Source organism: Protopterus annectens, chromosome 2.part0, assembly GCF_019279795.1.
Source record: "Protopterus annectens isolate FY-2018-M chromosome 2.part0, PAN1.0, whole genome shotgun sequence".
NCBI classification, from domain to species: domain Eukaryota; kingdom Metazoa; phylum Chordata; order Ceratodontiformes; family Protopteridae; genus Protopterus; species Protopterus annectens.
This window is the reverse complement of record NC_056728.1, coordinates 375,488,023-375,504,686: the sequence shown is the minus strand read 5'-3', so window position 1 is coordinate 375,504,686 and position 16,664 is coordinate 375,488,023. Positions and strand designations below refer to the sequence as shown.

The 16,664-nt window shown below is 46.6% G+C and overlaps 1 protein-coding gene across 2 annotated transcripts in view; it reads right to left on the bottom strand.

Moving 5' to 3' along the window:
* The window catches only part of DMRT1 (doublesex and mab-3 related transcription factor 1), a 2,140,563-nt gene that overhangs the window by 1,288,615 nt on the left and 835,284 nt on the right, over window positions 1–16,664 (bottom strand). The gene's annotated exons all lie outside the window — the stretch shown is intronic.

Sequence of the window (16,664 nt, the reverse complement as noted above, 5' to 3'; positions counted from 1 at the left end):
GATGAGTCAGAAGGGTCCCCACGGTCGTCCTCTGAAGATATCTCCTTTGTAGATATCCTTGAGATCCTAAAACAGAGAGGCAGATGGCGTGCCATCACCCCTTCTGATGAGGAGTCGGTGTACCTGAAGACTTTCGGATCTCAAACTTCAGCCTCTTGGGTGTCTCCGCCTTTTGACGAGCTCATGTACTTGGTCAGTCGAAAGGCATGGGAATCCCCTGACACCATGAAGCCAGTCCCTAGGAGGCCAAACAAATTTCTCTCAGCCCTCAAGGAAAGGATTTCTTGACAAAAGGTGTGCCAGTAGATGCTATGGTGGTGGCAGCAGCCACCAAGAAGGAGCTTGCAGAGACATCCTCATCTGTCCATCCACCGAATAAGGAGTCTCGAACGATGGACAGATATGAGAAGCATGTTTTTTCTTCAGTGGCTTTTACCCTTAGATTGCTGAATTATCTTACCCATTTTACAAGGCTTCAGAGAGATCTCCTGAAGGAAATAGGGGATACTCTACAAGGTACTTCAACTGAGGGGGCACCAGAAAAGGTTACCGCTCAGTTATCCACCTTAAACTTCATTGTGAGCTCCTCTATGAGGCTGATATCATACGTAGCAGATGGAGCGAGTAGGGGAGCGGGTTCAGGAGTTTCCTTGAGGAGACACTCCTGGATGCGCTTGTGTAACTTTGCGGAACCCTTTAAGTCTACCTTCACAAATCTCCCTTTTGATGGTTCCTCACTGTTTGGACCAAAAGTTAAGGATGCACTCACCAGATGCGAGCAGGAAGGGAAAACTATCTCTGCCTTTGCAGTACTTTTTTTGTCCCTTCATGACCCTATTCTAAAGGGCAGAAAGGCAGGAAGATGTGGTTCAAGAAATCTCAGAGATTTTTTCTCAGAAGCATAAGGTGATTCCTTCCCCAGGGGTAGAGGGGAAAGAAATAATGGTAGATGCTGCCTAGAGACAGAGGGGGTCTGCAGAACCAGGGCAATTGTGATTCCTTTCTCGGACGTCCCTATCAGCGCTCCTGAAAGGAGGCCCGACTGTGCTACTCTGGAGCCAGTCAAGGGACGTTTATCTTTGTACCCAGAAGCCTGGCACAATATCACAAAAGACAAGTGAGTGCAAAACATAATATCCAGAGGATACTCCATACCCTTGTCATACCCCCCTCCTCGGACCAGAAAAATCCCGGATGTTCCTCCCAATCACAGGGATCAAACAACCATAGAGATCCAAAAGTTGCTAAACAAAAGAGTCATCCAAACGGTCCCTGCAGACCAGATAGGATTCAGAACTTACTCGAGATTCTTTTTAGTACAAAACGAACAGGGAACTGGAGGCCCATATTGGATCTCAGCAAACTAAACTAATCAGTAAAGAAGTCCAAGTTCCGAATGGTGACACTGCAGTCTATACTCCCCCTTTTAGGGAAAGACAATTGGATGTGCTCGACAGACCTCCAAGATGCGTACTACCACATAAAAATGGACAGAGCATTGAGGTGTCAGTTATGCTTCCGTCTGAGAGCCAGTCACTATCAGTTTCGTGCTCTGCCCTTTGGTCTCGCTACAGCCCCCAGAGTGTTCACCAAATACATGGCAGTAGTAACGGCTCACTTGAGACATCTTGGATTCCAAGTGTTTCCATACCTGGATGACTGGCTTCTAACTGCCACCACCAAGCATCTACTTCAGCAGGCCAAAGACATGACTCTACAAATTTGCGCACAGCTAGGCATTACAATAAACTTGCAAAAATCTGCCCTGTTGCCCTGTCAGCATGTTACTTTTACAGGCGCAGAAACAGACACCATTTCAATGATGGCGCGCCTTCCCACAGACAGAATTGCGAATCTCAAACAACAGATATTGCTTCTTCTTCCCAAACACAAGGTCAAAGCAAAGATAGTGTTCAAACTACTGGGAACAATGGCATCAACCATAATAAGAAGTTATGTTCTTACCATAACGTTCCATGTTAGTTGTCTTCTTCTCGCCTTCTTTCTTGCTGGATGGGTTATCGGCTCCGACTCGGCCTATACTATAGCTCGAGAGCTATTTTTACCGGCTCGAGGCAGCCCTATATCCCACAATATCATGCGCTAACTCCCCAGATCTCGTTGGCAGCTAACACATAGTATAAATTTATTATTATTATCCTCATTTCCAAGTACGGACTCCCTGCTGGTAACACTCAAGATACGGGGAAACCGTAAAGTATTGTATCTCATGAAATAGGACTCAGAGACCTTCAAGTCTGTCTAGGTTAGGGGGCAGGAGGAGACGAAAGAAGGAGAAGAAGACAACTAACATGGAACGTTATGGTAAGAACATAACTTCTTAATGTTAAGTTGTCATTCTCGCCTTCATTCTTGCTGGATGGGACAGCGTCCCTAGCACCTTGGTCCTGGGTGGCTCAATGGAACAGACTCCTGAGTACGGTGGAACCAAAGTCATCTCTATTTCTGGAGGCTATATCAAGTTTGTAATGGGCAATAAAGGTATGTTGAGAAGCCCATGTAGCTGCTGCACATATGGCATCTAATGGTAACCTTGCTTGAAAGGCTGTTGATGTTGATAGTGCCCTAGATGAATGAGCCTTAGGCCTAGACGGGAGTTGCCTGTGTCTCAACTCGTAGACAAAGGTAATAATGGATGTCAACCATCTGGAAAGAGTAACCTTTGATACTGGAAGCCCTTTCTTCCCTTCAGCATAAGAGAGAAAGAGCTGGTCTGACTTTCTGAGTTGTTTTGTCCTGTCTAGATAATACCGTAGTTGGCGATGAACATCCAATGAATGTAATTTCTGTTCAGCCCTGTTTGAATAGTCTGGGAAGAAGACAGGCAAGTCAATAGAGTGGTTTAGATTTGCTTCAGAGGAAACTTTCGGTAGGAAGGAAGGGTTTGCTCTGAGAGTTACCCTGTCTTTATGAAAAACCAAATAAGGGGGACAGACAGACAAGGCTTGAAGTTCCGATACCCTTCTGGCAGATGTTATGGCTACTAAAAACAGAGTTTTCCAAGAAAGAAGCTTGAGGGAGCAAGAGGCTGCAGGTTCAAAGGGAGGCAGAATCAATGACGTTAGAACCAGATTTAAATCCCATTGTGGAGGCGGATCCTTAACTGGAGGTCTAAGCAAGAAGATGCCCTTGAGGAAGGCTTTACAGAGTTTGTGGGACATAATATTTGCTTCTGAGAGCCCCACATGAAAATTAGCAATGGCCGCTAATTGTACCCTGATAGTGGCTGACGATGACCCTGAATGAAAAAGCTCCGCCAGAAAGTCTAGAACCTCATGAATGGGTGCATGGAAAGGATCTAAGGACCTAGCTTGTGCCCAGAGCGAAAAACGCTTCCATTTACTCGCATAAGTCTTCCTAGTATTGGACTTATGGGAAGCAAGAATAATATCACGGACAGGAAGAGAAATAAGGGGAAGCCTGGCTATGGCTGGAAGTGGAGCAACCAAGCTGTGAGGTTGAGGGAATGAAGAGACTGATGCAGCTTGCCCGTGAGATGGGTCAACAGATCCGGAAGGGGTTCCAGATGCTAAGGCTGTTCCAGTAGATAACTGCAGGAACGGAAACCATACTTGTCGAGGCCAATACGGAGCAATGAGGATCATTTTGGATCTCAATGCGGTTGCTTTCTGAATTAATTGCGGGATCAACGGTAAGGGAGGAAAGGCATATAGAAGACCCCAGGGCCAATCGTGAACAACAGCGTCTCTGGGGGGATGGCCTGGTAGAGGGAAGAGTGTGAAGAAGTCGAGACACTTGCTGTTTTGAGGGGTTGTGAAAAGATCGCAGCAAGGCTGGCCCCACTTCTGAAATATTCTGTCTGCTACCGCTTGATTTAGAGACCACTCGTGAGGCATGAGGATAGTTCTGCTCAATCTGTCCGCTATGACGTTGGACTTCCCGGGGATGTGAGTTGCTATCAGAAACCGTTGAGAGGAAATCGCCTATTGCCAAAGTCTGAGTGCTTCTCAACATAGGGGGTAGGACTTTGTTCCGCCCTGCTTGTTTATGTACCACACCACAGACATATTGTCCGTTTGAATTGCTATAGTCCCTGTGGGAAGAGAGCTCTGAAGGGCTTGCAACGTTAAAAGCACCGCTTTCATCTCCAGGACATTTATGTGCAGGTGGCATTCTAATTGTTGCCATGTGCCCTGGACCGTCCTGCCCTAATAGTGCCCCCCCCACCCGATCAGGGAGGCATCCGTTGTCACCGTGGCAACTGGGGGGGGGGGACAAAGGGTCTGCCCTGAAAGAGCTGAGGGGAAACCATCCACCAGGAGAGGTGATTCTTGCATGATGGGGTTATCAAGATGTTGTGAGTCATTGAGAGCTGTTGAAAGGACCACTGAGAAAACAGCATCCACTGAAGGATCCTCATGTGGAAGCGGGCTAATGGGAGGAGAAGGATCGCCGCTGCCATGAGGCCTAACGCTTTCAGTACTAACTTGACTTGAACTCTGTTGGACTGAAACAGGAAATGAACATTCCACCGTATGTCTGTCACTCTCTGAGGTGGTAATGTTGCAGACATTTCTGTGGTGTTTAACACGGTGCCTATAAAGTTTATACACTGACAAGGCGACAAGGAGGATTTTGCAAAATTTATAGAAATACCTAGATTGTTGCAAAGTTGAATAGTGTAATCCCTGGCCATTATAAGATGCTGCTTGGTGGTAGCGGAAATGAGCCAGTCGTCTAAATATGGAAACACCTGGAATCCTTTTTGTCTCAGGTGAGCCATGACCACTGCCAAGCATTTGGTGAACACCCGGGGGGCTGTGGTGAGTCCAAAGGGCAGGGTTCTGAATTGATAATGACTGGCTCCCAGCTGGAAACGGAGAAACCTCCTGGAGCGCCTGTGTATCTTTATATGATAGTACGTGTCCTGGAGGTCTAACGAGCACATCCAGTTGTCTCTGCCCAAAAAGGGTGGAATGGACTGCAGTGTTACCATCCGAAATTTTGTCTTTTGTACAGTTATTCAATCTGCTGAGGTCCAAAATGGGTCTCCAGTCTCCTGTCTTTTTTCGTACCAAAAAGAATCTGGAGTAGATTCCAGATCCTAGCTGATCTGCTGGGACTGCCTGGATGACTCTTTTTTCTAACAGCTTTTTTATTTCTAGCTGTGCCTGACCCCTTTGTCCGGGTGGTACGTCGGGTAGGGGTCTTGGCGGTTGTACCGGAGGGGAAATGAAGGGAATTTTGTAACCCTCGGATATGATCGACTGTACCCATTTGTCTTGGGAGAGGGATTGCCTGGCTTCCAGGTACACAGATAATCTTCCCCCGACTGCCTCCGAAGGCGGACAGTCGGGCAGCTTCTCAGGGATGCTGAAAGGGTTGGTCAGGGAAGGATTCCCTGGAACCCTGGTTCTGTGGACCCCCTCTGCCCCTGGGGCGGCATCTGTTATTGTTCCCCCCTCTGCCTCTGGGGGGAAATTCACCACGTGCGGCAGGCGCGACTCCCTGTGGTTTGCGGAACCACATCTTTCCACCCCTCTGTCCCTTAGGATAAGGTCTAGAAGGTGTGGAAAAATGGATTCCCATGGCAGAGAGAGTCTTACCATCTTGCTCGCATCTGGTGAGGGTATTCTTCACCTGAGGTCCAAACAAATCTGAACCATCAAAGGGGGTGTTGGTGAAGGACGCCTTGAAGGGATCTGCAAAGTTACAGAGTCGCATCCAAGCGTGACGTCTCAATGCAACACCTGTGCCTGCGGCCCTACTCGCTCCATCGGCTGTGTAGGAGATAATCCGCATGGAGGAGTTGACAATGGAATTCAGGGTAGCCAGCTGGGAGTTCATCTTGTCCTGATACCCCGCAGCAGAAGGATCCTGTACAGTTTCACCCAGTTCTTTGAGCAAGTCTCTCTGAAGGCGGGTGAAATGACATAAATAGTTCAGCGATCGCATAGCAAAGGTCGCTGAAGCAAATGTCTGCTTGCCGTAACTGTCCATGGTCCTGGACTCTTTGTTAGGAGGATGAACAGGTACAGAAGGATCAGCTACTTCCTTCTTAGTGGCTGCTGCTACCACCATAGCATCAACTGAAACACCTTTGGTCAGAAAGGATTTGTCCTCCGAAGCAGAAATAAATTTAGAGGGCTTCCTAGGGGTAGGTTCCGTTGAGTCAGGAGCTGCCCACGCCTTTCTGGCCACTACTTCCATTAGTGGGTCGAAAGGGGGAGACACCCAGGAGGTGGAAGGGCGAGATCCAAAAGTGTCAAGGTAAACCGACTCATCCTCAGAGGGTTTGAGAGTGGACCAATTTCCCCTCTGTTTCAGGATCTCTAGGATGTCTGAAAAAGAGACATCCTCAGAGGGGGATCTTGGGGAACCCTCCGACTCATCCAAGTCGGTGTCTGACGTGACAGACTCGGGGGAGTCTATGTGCTTCCTCTTGCACTTTCTTTTCCTAGGGGATTCCCCTGAAGCTTCAGGGGAGGCCTCGGAAGAGGAGGAGACACCCAAAGTGGGTACCCTACACTTTGGATCTCTGCTGTCAGATGCAGGAGGATGGCCACAGACCGTAACAGGCACTGTAGAGGGAGGAGCTGCAGAACTTAACCTTGGAGTGGACACTGGGTCCAGCACGCTCCTCATCACCTCGAAGGCTCCCCTATCAGGCACCAAAGGCAGTCCCGGCTCCAAAGAGAACCGAACCGCTCCCGGCACCGACAGAGAAGGCTCTGAGAATGATGTAGAGGCCGAACTAACCAGAGCCGAAGCTCCGAGAGGGAGAGTGGGGGTCGGACAAGGGTCCGATGCCACTCGCCCCCCTCGGAGCCGACAATGGAGTCCCAGCGCCCGGACCTCTCCACGGACGGAACCAATGAAGAAGTCGGAGCCAACGACACCGGAGCCGAAGGTGGAAGTATCGGCTCCGACGTGGGCAAGGTTACGGTTCCGACAAACTCCGGCTCCGAACTTGAAAGGTGAGTCTGAGGAGGAATCGATGGCGGTACCGAGGGAGCCACCATCTGGTGAGACGGGCTTTGCAGCATTTGGGCTAGTGCCTGAGATTTTATGAGCCTACTGACCACCCTCTCAATATCGTGGTCGGAAAGCCTGGATGAGTGAGTCCTATGACTCCGCTCCGATAGGAGTGGTGATCTCGGAGCCGATCGGACGGATTCTAGCGAGGGGGATCTAGAGCACTTGCGCGCTGGAGTCGGCTCCGATGCAGGTTTCGGAGCAGATACGACCTTGCTCGCTTCAGATCCGAGTGGAACCGATGTCGAAGCCATCTCAGTTACACCAGTCCTCGACTCAGAAGCTGGAGCCGAGGGTTTGGCAGTTTTAGAAGACTTCCCCGAGCCAGACTTGGACGGGGAGTCATCGGGCTTCAATAAGCCCCTTAAGATGAGCTTATTACGACACTCCTGCAGGACTCTTGAACTAAATCCGTGACAGACAGAACAAGAGTCCTGCAGGTGTAAAGGCCCCAAGCAGTAGACGCAAGAAGTGTGACCGTCTGTCAGAGACATTTTCTGACAGCACGAGTCACACTTCTTGAATCCCGAGACCTTAGCGTCTTTGGACATAGTCCTAAATACAGAAAACACAGTAAACACAATCAGCCCACACACTCACTCAGCTTATACCCAGAAAGGAGTTAAGGGGACTGACTAAAACACCTCACACAGACACTCTAAGGGGTGGGGGAAACTAAGCTAAAGCCCGTAGGCCCAATTATAAAAATTAACTAAAAGGAAGGGAAGAAGGGCTACAAAAGGGCTGTAATAAATAAAACTATCGATAGGGACCTAAAATAGGGAAAACTATCTGAAAAATAGTTCTATTGAAAAAAATTCTCTTTTACTGACCTGAGCCGGTAAAAAAAGGCAACCTCGCAGCAAAGCGGCAAATGAGATCTGGGGAGTTAGCGCATGGTATTGTGGGATATAGGGCTGCCTTGAGCTGGTAAAAATAGCTCTCGAGCTATAGTATAGGCCGAGTCGGAGCCGAGGATCGGCTCCGAACCCATCCAGCAAGAATGAAGGTGAGAATGACAACTTAACATCCCTTGTTCCATTAGCCAGGATACATATGAGAATCCTACAGTGGTTACTCTTCTCCCAGTGGTCGCTTCAGGAAATTCCTCTGTCTCACCAAATCATAATAACAGAAGCTTACAAGAAGGATCTTCGTTGGTGGATTCAGTCCAACGAGTTAATCATCAGGAGACCATTCATTCCACATCAACCTGTTGCTACTGTGACCACGGATGCTTCCCAGATTGAGGGGGGGCATTACCTGGGAAAGACAGTTCAAGGCATATGGTAAGAACACGAGGCCCATTTGCACATCAATGTTCTAGAGATGAAAGCTGTGCTTCTGGCGTTGCAAGCAATCCACAACTCTCTTCCTCTAGGGACGATTGCAATCCAGTCAGACAATATGTCAGTGGTATGGTATATAAACAAACAAGGAGGAACCAGATCATACCCACTTTGTCGAGAGGCTCTGAGGGTTTGACAGTGGGCAATATTTCAAAACGCTTTCTAGTCGCAATGCACATCCTAGGAAAGTACAATATGATAGCCGACAAGCTCAGCAGGGCAGTTTTGATGCCTCATGAGTGGTCTCTGAATCAGAACATAGTGGAAGAGATCTTCTGCAAATCGGGCCAGCCTTGCTGCAATCTTTTTTCCACCCATATGAATGCCAAATGCAGCAGCTACTTTGCCCCAATCCCCCCTCCGGGGCAGACACCGAGAGAAACACTTGTTCACAATTGGCCCTCGGGACTTCTTTATCCTTTTCCCCCGTTTCCCCTGATATCAAAAGTCATTCAGAAAGCAAAATCTTTGGGAAGCAAGATGATTCTCATTGCTCCATACTGGCCTTATCAGATTTGGTTCTCCTTTCTCGGGCCTCATCTCCTGGAGGATCCATGGATTATGGACCCAGTTCCAGACCTGCTTACACATATGTCAGGAACGTTCCATCCCTCTCTTCACACCCTCAACTTGACAGCTTGGCTGCTCCACTTCCAACCTTAGTCAGGCTTCAGGATTTCACTCCAGCAGTAAAACATATCTTGATATCCTCTCATAAGCTTTTTACCAGAAAACTATATGCCAATAAATGGAAAAGATTTTCTTTTTGGCCACAGACCAAAAACATAGATCCCTTCACTGCCCCAATTTCTTCAGTTTTGGATTTCCTTTCAGAACTCTTCCAACAAGGCTCAGCCACTGCCACAATTAAAGTTCAGCTAGCAGCTATCTCCAATTTCCACTTAGGACAGCATACGCCTAACTTGATGGCACATAGACTGTGTAAAGCCTTTATGAAAGGCACTTCCTTACTCAAACCTCCATTTAAAGAACCTGTCCCTCCTTGGGATTTAAATTTTGTCCTTTCGCATTTAACCTCACCACCCTTTGAACCTTCATCCACTTGCGATTTAAAATTCATCTCTTGGAAAACGATTCATCTGGTAGCCATGACCTCAGTTAGAAGAGTTTCAGAGCTACAAGCACTTTCAGTCAAGCCTCCTTATTTGATCTTCCATAAAGACAGGGTTACTCTTCGAACTAACCCACCCTCTGTCCCTAAGATTTGCTCCCAATCTAATATTAACCAATCAATTGAACTTCCAGTATTTTTCCCAAACCATACCAACAAGGCAGAATACAGACTTCACCAACTTGATGTACATAGGCAACTGAGGTTCTACTTCCACAAAACTAAAGAATTCAGGAAGTCAGACCAGTTATTCATATCCTTTTCGGAGGCAAAAAAGGGTATGCCAATCTCTAAAATCACATTATCTAATTGGCTTTCTAATTGCAAAACTTTTAGTTACTCTTCCAACAACAAGGAACTCCCCTTCAAAGTTAGAGGTCACACAACCAGATCAGTAGCAACATCCCACTGCCTTTCAAGCCAGGATTTCAATGGACAGTATTTGTGCAGCCGCAACTTGGGCAAGCCCACATACTTTTATTACTCATTACAAAGTTGACTTGGCCTCCAGGGACAGAGCTTCCTTTGGTTGCACGGTGCTCAAGAGTGTATTCCCGTGAGCCACCCGAGAATAAGGTGCTAGGGATACTGTCCCACATGTAAAAATGAAGGCGAGATAGGACAACATAACATAAAGAAGTTATGTACTCACCATAACGTTCTATGTTTGTTGTCCATCTCGCCCTTCATTCTTACGAACCCACCCACCTACCCCCCCCTCCATATATTCCTAGAGGATCTGGTAGGAAATTTTGCTCTTTCCTTATGTTGGGAGATCTTTCACTGTTGTTTCTCCTTTACCTGAAGGTATAGTAAAACTATTTTCTATTATAGTTAGCAGCAAACAAAATCTGAGGATTGATACCACTGCATTATGGGATACCTACCTCGCCACGAGCCAACTTGGAGACTTCGAGCTTTGTAATTGGCCGAGTCCACATGTAAGAATGAAGGACGAGATGGACAACAAACATAGAATGTTATGGTGAGTACATAACTTATTTTTTTACCTCATTTAGTTCATAAAAAAACAGGCCATGTGCTCCTTACAACTAAATCTAATTCACCTAATTTAGTTCATATAATAACTCAGTGTAAACCTTCTATAAGAAAATTTGTATAGTTATATTCCTCCATAGTATAGCTGGTTCACTATCTCATTAACTACATATGGTAACTACATACTAACTAACTACATACAGTACTTTGTATAATCCTAATTAATTGCCAACACCAAAAGAAACACCAAAACCGAAAAATAAATAAATAAATAAATAACTTAAACCAGTCAACCAACATGTGGAAAGGAGATAGACACAATTCTTAACGATTTTGTTCTTTTTAACATAAAATAGAACCTCAGAAAAACAGGTAATCTTAATTAATTCCCACTATCAATGGCGCAAGACAGAAGGTCAGCCTGCTTGTTTCCCCTTCTGTTGCCAGCTTCACAGCACTTGGTATCCTTAATCAGTGTAGTAATTGCTTTATGCTCACAGATATTGAATTTTCTTACTGAGCACAAGAAATCTATTAGTGAGAGATGCAAATATTTGATAAATATGGAGGTCTCACTCCTAAAAAAAATAAATAAATAAAAAATAGACAGTGAGCAATATATATGATCAACACACTCTACATCTACCCTTATCAAAAAGCCTTATGCTAAGGGTTTAAAAAAAATTACTGCCAAAATCTCCTAGGTCCATGAAGACTGGGTCTCAACAAGAATCCAATACCACATCACCTTCAGGCACACTTTTAAAAAGAGTCACCAAAAGTTAAGTTACCACAAATCACCATACCACTATATAAATAAAAATGTTTTAGTGTTTGGTGCTTCTATAACCAGGAACACTTATTTTCTTTCACTAGGCTGGACAAAGAGTTACTGTAAGTTGTTTTTCAGCCAGGATCTCGGATATCTCAAGACCCTTAAGATCCTTTCACCTAACAAATATAACTGCAATGTGGTGGTGGTGGTGGTCCACATGACGATGAATGACTTAGGTTCATAGGTGGGTACTAGGCTATCTGCCCGAAGCCTAGCCGGAATGTGTTGGCTTTCGCCACCCCCTTAGATTAGTTCCCTGTGCCTCTGTCCAGCAGAGCCATTGAAGTGATCCCTGGGGTAAACTTTCTGTTTCCCATCCACTTGTCAAGGTTTCTCTTGAAGAGGGTTAGCGAGGAGCTCTGCCTAATGTAGATTGGAATCTTGTTCCAGAGCATGGGAAGTCTCTGGGACAGGAATCTGTCCCTCCAGCATGTCCTATTTATTGTTGTGGTGAGGTTTAGATCCCTGGAGCATGTGGCTCGAGGGGATACGGTTTTCTTTAGGTGGAGCACGTCCATCAATTCTGGGTTGGACATGGCCTTGTATGTCAGGCAGAGATCACCTCTGAGTAGACGGTATGCAACCGGGTACAGCTGGAGTTTCTTCAGTCGAGCTGCATAGGGCATCTGCTTGAGGCCAGTGATCCTCTTGGTGAGGTACTTCTGTGGTTTTTCCAGTTGTTGCAGGTGTCTTGTAAGGTACATCCCAAATGGGGCATTATACTCTATGATGGGTCTGATGAGTGATGCATAGAGGGGCCCAATGACCTCTTTCGATCTGGATGCAAACCCTTTTGTGATTAGGTGAGCCACATAGAAGGATTTTCTAACCACTTTAGCAATGTGATTATCAAAGGAGAGGTTACTATCTACTTGGGTCCCCAGATCCCTTATTACTTCTTCCATATTTAAGGGGCTACCACCTATGTGGTAGTTTGTGGGGACTTTGTTTTTTCCAAAGGGGATGACTATGCACTTTTTGGCATTTAGCTTGAGGTCATGGTTTTGCAACCAGGTATCTGTCTCAGTGAGACCCTTTTGGAGGATGTTTGTGTCAGCCGGAGAGTCAATTATAGCCCCTAGTTTGCAGTCATCTGGGAACTTGGTCAGCCATAGTCCTCCTGTGCTTGCCTGTATCTCTGAGAAGTATATACCGAACAGGAGGGGTCCTAGGACTGAACCCTGGGAAATGCCACTTGTAACCGGTTTAGAGTCAGACCTAGCCCCCGCAACTCTTACCATGTGGGTTCTGTTCGTGAGCCAGCTGGCAACCCATCTCATGACGTAGGGGTTTATGTTCAGGCTGGTGAGCTTGTCTATAATACCTGAGTGGGGAATGGTGTCGAAGGCCTTTGCGAGGTCTAGGTAAGCTGCGTGGACCACCTTTCCCTCATCTATGGCCTTGGTAACTGTCTCAAAGAAGTCCACCAGGTTTAGGAGGCAAGATCTGCCCTTAACAAAGCTGAACTGGGTAGGGTCCAGTGTTTGGAGGTTTCCAATGTCTCTGTTAATGAGATCCATGATGATGCGCTCCATAGCTTTGCAGACCAAGCTAGTCAGGCTTATAGGGCGATAGTTCCCGGGGTCCATTGTGGCTCCACCTTTGTGGAGTGGAATAGCCGTTGCTGTGCACCACTCTGTGGGCATGTAGCCTGTGGACAGGCTGAGTTTAAACAGTGTGTTTAAGTGAGGGGTTAGTTCATCTTTGAGCTCATGTAGGACACAGCCTGGGACACCATCTGGTCCCATTGCTGCTCAGATCAAAAATTGGTCTCAGGTCCCATTTTCTTTGGCACTCAAAAGAAGCGGAGTAAGTTCCAAATACTATCGTACTGATGGGACCGCCTAGATTACTCTTTTTGTAGCAGCTTTGAATTTCTTGAGCAGCTTATTCTCTCTGACTGGATGGAATGTCAGGGAGTTTCTGTCTTTGGACAGGAGGTAGAAGGGAAAAGGTATGTAGTAACCTCTGGATATCATTCTTAGCACACATGCATTTCTTGTGACATTTGTCCAGGTGCAAGCAAAAACGACCCCAGACTGCCTCCAGAGGTGGACAGTCGGTCTATGCTTCAGGAGTGCTGATAGGGCCTATCAGAGAAGGAGTCTCTGAAGACCTGGTTTTGCGGACCCCCTCTGCCTCTGGGGCAATGTCTGCCATTGAAACCTCCTCCTCTGCCGCTGTAGGAAGTGTCACCTTATAAGTCCTGAAAAGGTCCCTGAGATTTCCGGAACCACATTTTCTTACCACCTCACTGGTTCATAGAGAATGTACATTGAAGGGTAGAAAATTTGATTCCAACAGACAGGGTCTTTCCCTCTTGCTCGCTGAGGGTGAGCATATCTTTCACTGACGGCCAGAACAAAGAGGAGCCATTAAAGGGGGCATAAACAAATGATGTCTTGAAGGGTTCATCGAAGTTGCATAGCCTCATCCAGGCATGTCTCCTAACAACTATGTGAGAAAACTGCTTGTGAGGCACCCTCCACTGTATGGGAGATCAGCCTCATCGATGCATTGGAAATGGATGAAAGAGTGGCCAGTTGAGGGGAAACCTTCTTGAGGTCCTCCACATACATGGACTCAGAGAGAGAGAGAGAGAGAGACAGAGAGACAGAGAGACAGTTTGAAAACTCCTTGATCAAATCTCTCTGCAAATGAGTGAAGTGTGCCAGGCAGTTCAACGACCTCAGCATGAATGTAGCTGAGGCATACATACATTTTCCAAATTTGACCATTGCTTCTGGGCTCCCTGTTCGGTGGATGGACAGAGGAGCTTTGTTCAGCTTGCTCCTTCTTAGTGGCTGCTGCCAAAACTATTGCATCAACTGGAATTCGCTTTCCCCAGTAAGGTCTATCTGGAGGGGGAAATAAGAACTTATCCTGGTGTTTGGGGGTGGACTCAATAGTGTCCTGTTCCTTCCAAGCCCAGTGGGAAGCTAGGTCAATAAGTTCATCCGCCATGGGGAGTCACCCAAGCCGTAGATGGGCCATCCCTGAAAGCCTCCAGGAACACTGATTCCACAGGTGAAGAGGTTTGGAAGGACGAGACACCCTTCTGCTTGAGGATTTTCAAGATATCCCCAAAGGAGACATCATCAGGTGGCGATGAGGTGGAATCTTCTCTCTCATCAAAATCGATGTCTTCCGTGAAAGACTCCATAGGGGAGTCTAAGTGCCTACTCTTACACAGTTTCTTCTGAGATACCTCATCCATGGGGTGTTCGGGAGAGGTGTCAGAAGAAGGGGGAAATCCCTCTGGGGAATATGTGTGCGGGCTTCCCGAAGCTGGCTGACCTTCAGGAGCACAAATGATGGGCTCGGAGTTTGGACCCGATGAGTGGCAAGGGGTAGGATCCAAGATTTGACAGACCGGATCTCTATGCAAAGAGAAAGCCCTTTCTACTACCTGAAAGGCTGACACACCCGGGGAAAGCTGCCCCCCTCCTCGGAGCAGGGGCAGCTAAGGATGGGAAGTTTGGGTCAAACCCGGATCCGAGCCCTCCCGATAGAATCAGACTCAAGCTCTCCGGAGCTGAGGCACCAAGGGAAAGAGATGAATCTGACAAATTAGGAGGCAAACCCAACCGCTCAGACCTGGCACTGACCTCCTGGATCCGAGAACTGCTCTGATCTGAAGGTATCAGATCTGGTTAGAGACACCATCAGAGTAGAGATAGAGAACTTCCTTGGATCCAACACAGAATCTCTCAGGGATCCTGGGACTCCTAAACCACAAGTCAGATCGGAGAAGGAGAGAGTATTGGCTGGGCAGGTGCAGTCACGGATCTGAGAGGGGAAGCAGTTGGCAGGACCCCTATCTGGATCTGAGCCCTGAGAAATCTCCAGATTATCCTATCCACATCTGCTTCTCTCAAGCTCCTTGAAGATCTGAATGATGATGTGGATGCAGGCCTAGAATGCTTCTTTGGGGTTTTAAATAATTGTGAAGGCAGAGGCGGAGAAACAGCTTTTAAAACTCCGACGACTGGCTTATAGCTGTCAGCTCCAAGGGTCTGGGATCCGACTAGGAGGTAGATTGCAAGGGAGAACTGGCAATGTTAATCACGCCCATCAGATCCAATGAAGCCTGTGGATCAGAGGAAGGGGTAATGGTCTATGGATCCAAAGGGGTTGGATCCGAAGTCTTCCTGTGTTTTTCAGGTGGCTCCGATGATGCTCTCGGAGATTTCTGGAGGGCTCATTTCTTGGAATCTATGGAGCCTTGATGAGCTTCAGAAGGGGTTTGAGCTCCAGAAGAAGAAGCTGGAAGTAAGCCTTTAAGTATCAGTCTGTTGCGCCAGTCAAACAGGGCCCTGGGGTTGAAGGTGGCACATATGTCGCAGGCAGACTTGAGATGTTCAGGCCCCAGGCAGTAAACATACTTCTTGTGGGCATCAGAACTGGGAATCTTATGCCCACAAGAAATGCATTTCTTAAGACCAGTGAGCTTTTCAGACATTTTCAGAAATAGAAAAACTACATTTTCTACTAGAAGAATTATAGCAACTATACCAGAAAAGTGTTTAATAAGGCTACACACACACACACACACACACACACACACACACACACACACACACACACACACACACACACACACACACACACACACACTCTCTCTGACTAAACTACGTTAGTTAAACAAGAAGGTACAAGAGAGAAGTTAACACTGTACTACTGCAGACTTTAAACACACAATTTTAATTTTTTATTTATTTATTTTTGTTTTAGATAGTATGTAAAGCTATAGCTAATGCCAGCGACAAGCTATAGTCAAAAATAGGGAGAAGGAGAATAAGAAACACTAATTATAATCTTAAAACAGCAAAAACCTAGCTAAAAGTTATCAGAAAAGTAGTGAAAATGTTGAACTCTCACTGCTCGAGTTTTCGATCTGTCTTATTACAGTGGCGGCAAATGCGATCTGAGGAGTTGGGGATGTGATAAAGCATTATGGGTAGAGGGAAGAGCTTGAGATTTGGATTCGAAGTCTTGTATATGCAGCTGAGTAAGATCCGAAGATCAGATCCTAGACCCATTCATGAGAAAGAATGAAAAGGACAACATCAGATCTAGCTATTTAATAAACAGTACTAAACAAGCCCTGGTATACCCAGCTGTTTAATAAACAGTACTAAATAAGCCCTGACAGAGCCACTCTTAAACTATTTAACATAAGTTTAACCACTGCCTTTTCTCTGAGGTTTGGTGGGACAGCAGTAATGAAACCACTCCACAAGGGTGGCTCCACTACTGATCCTGAGATTTATAGACCTATCAACCTGATAAGTCTTGTTTACAGAACTATGCAACATATTATAAATGACCA